Raw genomic sequence first — 6,177 nt, forward strand, 5'->3', positions numbered from 1 at the left:
ACGCTAACTTTGTGCATGATAAAATCGCCTAATTCGCAACGGAATTTTTACCGAATGAGGACGCAAGAGAGAAAAATCGAAGAAACCCAAACTCTTTTACATTATGAACCGGAAGAAAACTAAAATTCTTTGCTTTAACGAGTCATGTTTGCATGGTGTGTGGTGAAATGGGAAAAGTAGGTTTGACAAGCCACTTGTGTGTTGTATTTCGCTCTTTATAAACAAAAACTTTTTGTTCAAAAATTTGCAAAGCGATTTAACAACTCTGTTATGTAAAACATGGTTGCATTTGTTATCTGCAAATATATCGAGAGAAAATTCCTCAAAAACTCCTCAAAATAAAAATTCTCAAAAAATACTCAAGCGCGCCCGAAATTCCTCACGTTTTGAGGAATTACTCACAAAGTGGCAACACTGTTGTTGTGTTAGGACAAATCAATAAATAAAAAAAAAATTATAAAAACTTATATATGTATAAAAATATTGCATACGCACTTTAAGAAGAACTTTGTTATACACGTTTGTTTAATTATGTAATCGGTTACATTGGTTCTAGAAAATCATTTCTTTTAAGTATTTTTTCTTATAAGCGTTTTTCAAGAATGATAGAATACAAGATTGCGCCGATCAGAGAGGATTTTTGAGAATAACTTTTGTGGACGTCACACTGGTGCAATTGCGAGAGAGAAATGCCAAAACGTGAGCAAGAATGGAAGAAGAAGAAAAAATGTTGCAAGGAAAACGTAAACAAGTTGCACCAGTGTGACGTCATGCAAACAACTATTCCGTCAAATTCGTTAAGAGGGGAATAGCGGTCCGAGATCGGCGCAACCTTTGTATTCTCTCAATCGTGAGCGTTTTTTATATACATATGTATGTATGTATGTATACACAAACCTACGTGCATTTGCCTTTAAATACATATGTATGTACCTACATACATATGTATATAGTTAATGCATCGCGTTGGGCTTTGTGCAGGAAACAGCTTTCTTATATCCATTTCTTTCTTTTAATACATATGTATGTATGTATGTATGTAGGTATACACGTTCTTATAAACAATATACAGATAACACAATCGATTTTGGACACCATGGCCCTCGCAACCGGCATGTCATTACGCTTTCACCAATACTTATGCCTTAGCGGCTACTACGTAGACTCTGCCGCGACGGGCATTAGCAGCGACGGCGATGTTGGCAGCGGCAGCGACAGCGGTAATGGCAGCAACGAAACGCTTGCCAGTTAAGCACAGAACAAAGTCGCATAGAACAGCAGTAACATATCGTTGGCGTCGTCGGTATTACCGAATCAACTAGCAAGCGGTCACAACGTATCGGCCGAGGTAGAATTAAGAGGGAATATTTACAATTTTATGCAAAACATAAACTCATTGCACACCATATAAGTAGAATAGAAAGAAAGCGTGGCTGGTATGAAATTGAAGAACTTTAAATGCTAAAACGGTAATAACCACTACAAACGGTAATAACCACTACAAACGGTAACAACCCCTACAAACGGTAATAACCACTGTGAAAAATTACAAAGAATATGAAAATTAAGATTTTTTGTGGGAAAACCCAAAAGAAAATATGTTATACAAATAATAATAATAATAGATTGGCGCTTACACAAAATATGTTATGCTAATTATTGGAATTTGTGCAGTGAATATCGACTGAATCAAATTTAAGTATACTACTTACATACATATGTATAAATATGTATGTATGTATGTATATGTCCATACGTGCATACATAGAAACATATCGCTACATAAAGGTGAAAACGTGCCAGTTCCATTTTTTTTTAATTAGTTTTTGATGCAGAATGGCAGGTAATACGAAACTACATCAGTTTTTCGTCTCTCCTGAACAATTTAAAAATAATAGACTTGGCACCTTTTCCTTAGTGACGATATGGTACCTTAATGTATCTATTGATCGAAAAATACGGCAATATACATACATATATGTACGTGCATATGCTGACCTAGCCGAAGGTAAAATGTATCTGTCGATGATTGGACCAGTTATTCAACGCGAAAGCTAAAGTTGAGTGAATAAATACTCAAGTAGCTACATATGTATGTATGCACATATCGTACGTTTAATAACATAGAGAATTATTTCAAAATTTAAATTTTATGGGAAAACGCAATCATAGTTCGTTTAGTTCATACAATTGGTATACCAAAAGACAGATGGAAAGACGCATATCTTCATCATTTTTGGGAAGTTTAGTCATCTGTTAGACTAAGAATATTCTCCTTAGTCTGTGTTTATACGCGGAAACTTTTGTCGACGCTATTTTTCATTTTCCCTTTTGGTGTTGCTCGTTCCTTTTACACACGGCGATTTTTTTGTATGCAATTGTTTTTGTCAGCTGTGAACCCATGAACCAAAAATACAATATCACGTAAGAACGCGACGTTGTATTTGTAACTTGTTTTGAGAAAAAGATTCATGGAATAGGGTTCGTCAGCTGAGCGTTTGTTTACATCACAAGCACCACAATTTATACTTTTATTTAACTAAAGAAGAGTTAATTCAACATGACAACACATTTTAAAGCATTTTAGTGGCTGACAATAATTTTGGCTAATTTTTGTTTTCTTTGCTTTGTTTACTTTTAGCTCGTTTTCCCGCGAAATAAGATGGCGTAGAACCCGCTCAAGAAACCGACTTTTTTCACTCTCTTGTGCTTACGTGATCTTGTGTCGTTCGTTCATGCTGTGACCCGATTGAGAAAATACAAAGGTTGCGCCGATCTCGGACCGCTATTCCTCTCTTAAGAAATTTGACAGAATCGTTGTTTGCATGGCGTCACACTTGTGCAACTTGTTTACGTTTTCCTTGCAACATTTTTTCTTCTTCTTCCATTCTTGCTCACGTTTTGGCATTTCTCTCTCGCAATTGCACCAGTGTGACGTCACACAAAAGTTATTCTCAAAAATCCTCTCTGATCGGCGCAATCTTGTATTCTATCAATCTTGATGCTGTGAACCGCTAACTCAATTTACACAGACGAACGAGAGCACAAAGCGTGTTGCCCGAGCACGAGCAACTCGGTGCCTCTCTCCTTTTTTCGTCACGCTCTCTCCAACAAACGTCGAGTTGCGGCAACAAAAATCGCCGTGTTTGAATGAGCACTTATCAAGCTTATTAATTGTATGTAGAAATCTCCAAAAGCGTAGATTTTGAATTACAACTCTATGTTATTAAACGTGCGATATGTATGTATGTATATACGTTCGCTATTACGTTATCATATATAGTTGTCTCTTTTCAATTAAATATTATTATGCTACAAATATCGCGTTAAATAATGCAAAAAATGCCACATGAATATCGCTAAGCTGCAAATGTGTTGGTTTTTATTTACAATTTTGTAAGTGGATTGGATAATGCGTTATGTCGGTTCTGCTGGGTATATACCAGCGTGAAATATGTTCCCCATTGCAAAAAAAAAAAGTATTTTGAAAGGTATATGTATGTGCATATCACATTCTATGCATATACTATGTATATGTACATTTGTATGTATAAAACGAATAAGAACAAATTAAAAAAATAAAACGTACTTTGTATATGTAGACACACACTTATAAGTACATACATCAACTAAAAAGGTAAGTAGATAAATATCTAGGTATGTATTTATAAAATTTCCTCAACCTGATTAACAAAAATGTGAAGGTTTGGTGTAAATACATGCGTACATTCATATGCAAAAATTATAGTGATGGCATGATAAAAACAAATTAAATTTATCTTCATATACACATATTTATATTGACACTCTTAAATTGCGGGTATTAAAATATCCTCAAAGATGTACATATGTACCTACATCATATATGTATGTAATACTCCTATATTGGCGGAAAGAGCTAGTACCGTCCGAAAACACTACAGTACAGATATATCAATAAACACGTACGAAAGAAAAGGAACACATACGTTTATAAATAAACATGTGCACAACACATATACAAAAACGGCACTCAAGTACACAACACATTGACAAAAACGGTACTAGACTGTCTCGCTTTGATTTCGGAATGCTTACACATTGAGAAGTTAGCTTACTGCCAATATAGAAGTTAGTCTGTTCCAATAGCAGTCCGGTTTACAGGATTTAGTCAGAACTTACAGGAAGTCGTTCCTATTGACATAAAACCTGTAAGTGGGAACACATTTGAGAGAGTAACTGAGCAACTGTTCCTAGTCAGAAGTTACAGGATTTAGTCCGGAGTTTCTTTTCCTGTAAGTTCATGAAAAGTGTCAAACGATCAGCTGATTTGCATGTGCAAGCAAAAACTAACAGCGGTGAAAGCAAAGTGCCTTAAATTTGTAAAAAAATGAAAATAAACAACGAAATGTTTGAATATGTATAGATTTTAATAATTATTTAGTGATATTTCAGCTAAATCAGTGTTGTACAAATGACATGTAAACAAACCGACTGACGTTTTTACAGGAAATAGTGCTTTTTGCGTTCCTATGCACTTCTGCATCTGTTCTCCTTTTACTCTCATTTGAGAGAGTAAAATTGTAGTTTGACAGTTCCACAGGTTTTAGTCCGAAGCTCAAAGGAACAGACTAAGTATTACATATATGACCTACATACATACATACATATGCACGAACATTTGCGAACATTTTGTAAGATATTTATAGTACTTAAAAAAAAAAAAACTGAAAAAATATGGTACACTTCAAATATATATAGTAGTATATTTAAAAGAACAAGTAAAAACGCTTTTTAAGTAAACATCTTTTTTCTTAATATATTTCTTTGCTCCTTTGGTAGTTTTTCACAATTCCTTGTTAACCACGAAAGTATTATATACTTTATCGCAATCAATATTAAAATTAATATAAATCAAAAATTAAATTTTGTTAGTAAGGTATTTCACATCCATAACCGAAAAAACTCTTCCAGTGAATGCCGAAGTAGCAGGAATAGAGAGTAGAAATGAAATAATTTGAGCGTGTATGAATCGGTAACAAAGTTCGCGGCGAGTAAATTTTTGACAACTACGAATAAAATTTTAGTAGCTCATGAGGCTAGTGAAATTTTTGACAAATGCATAGAAAATTTTGACAATCGCAAGGACTGTTGATGTGTGTAATTTTTCGTTAAATAAAAGCATAAATTGATGAATTGCAATCAACGATGGTAGACTTTTTCTTATAATATTAATTTCACTTCAATTTGTAATATTTTATTCGGCATAAATCTGCGGTTATCAAAAATTTACCGCTGACAAAAAAGATTTCATTTCACACAGCAGATTGGCAAAACTGTCTCACCATAGTAGTGGTATTCATCTAAACCGATAACTTTATCAAGCAGATAATCTTATAAGTTTATGCACTCTGTTACATGAACGACCCACACTCTCTTTTCGTTTACACATTCGACAATAGTCGTGTTTTCTTTGGTTATAAAGCGCAGTGTCACTAACTTTATACTTCTAGCACGGGGATAAAGAAATTATAGAAACTACCTCACTAAATTGGAAAAAATTATATTTACGAGATATCTATTTAAATAAATGTACATATAACATAAAGGCTATTTATTTGAAGGAAGTTACAAGAAACAATTGCAGAATGTCTGTTTGTGTATGAATTCATTTATCACGGCTACCAAACTTTGCGAATTATCAGTGAAACAAAACAAACAGACGGGATAATAATTGAACCAGATCTCTATCAGGATCATATATTTGCGTGCAAAATTTGTATGCTGATCCCGATTATTGCCTAAGAAAACATAGCTAGAGTTGCGACAGAGTTGCATTGTCTTCAGTTTATCAAGTTTATTCAGTGAAATCGCTGGATAAATTTATCAGAAATGTGTAAACGAGTTTCCATACAAATTTTGACAGTTCATTTATAAGGTTTACACAATTATAAGTTTATACGGTTTACAATGCATTTATAAGGTTTGATGAATACCCTTAGTAAAAATATTATTAAACAGCTTTCCCCATAGAACTTTGTTACCGATTCACACACGCCCTTTAAAGTAAATTTGGTGATTCATTACACTATGCGACAGTCAAAATCGGGATGGGATGAAACCAACGGGAAATGTTATATCGGTCAAAAATAAGTTATACGTGTCCCGGCGTTTCGCTGGGTCACGTCTAGGAATCGA

The 6,177-nt window shown here is 34.1% G+C and overlaps 1 protein-coding gene across 14 annotated transcripts in view; it reads left to right on the forward strand.

Moving 5' to 3' along the window:
* Positions 1-1,037: 1,037 nt before the first annotated feature.
* Positions 1,038-6,177, forward strand: part of LOC118735137 (Krueppel homolog 1) — a 428,624-nt gene continuing 423,484 nt past the window's right edge. The window contains exons 1-2 of one of the 14 annotated variants that reach the window (XR_004992518.1): positions 1,038-1,526; positions 1,919-2,554. The gene's annotated coding sequence lies outside the window, so the exon portion shown is untranslated. Of the gene's footprint in view, positions 1,527-1,918; positions 2,555-2,641; positions 3,638-6,177 lie in introns of those variants that run through there. The other 13 variants (XR_004992519.1, XM_036464766.1, XM_036464762.1 and 10 more) reach the window with 13 other exon arrangements.

The sequence above is a fragment of the Rhagoletis pomonella genome, unplaced genomic scaffold (assembly GCF_013731165.1).
Source record: "Rhagoletis pomonella isolate Grant_MI unplaced genomic scaffold, Rhpom_1.0 Rhpom_scaffold_00003, whole genome shotgun sequence".
Taxonomy (NCBI): domain Eukaryota; kingdom Metazoa; phylum Arthropoda; class Insecta; order Diptera; family Tephritidae; genus Rhagoletis; species Rhagoletis pomonella.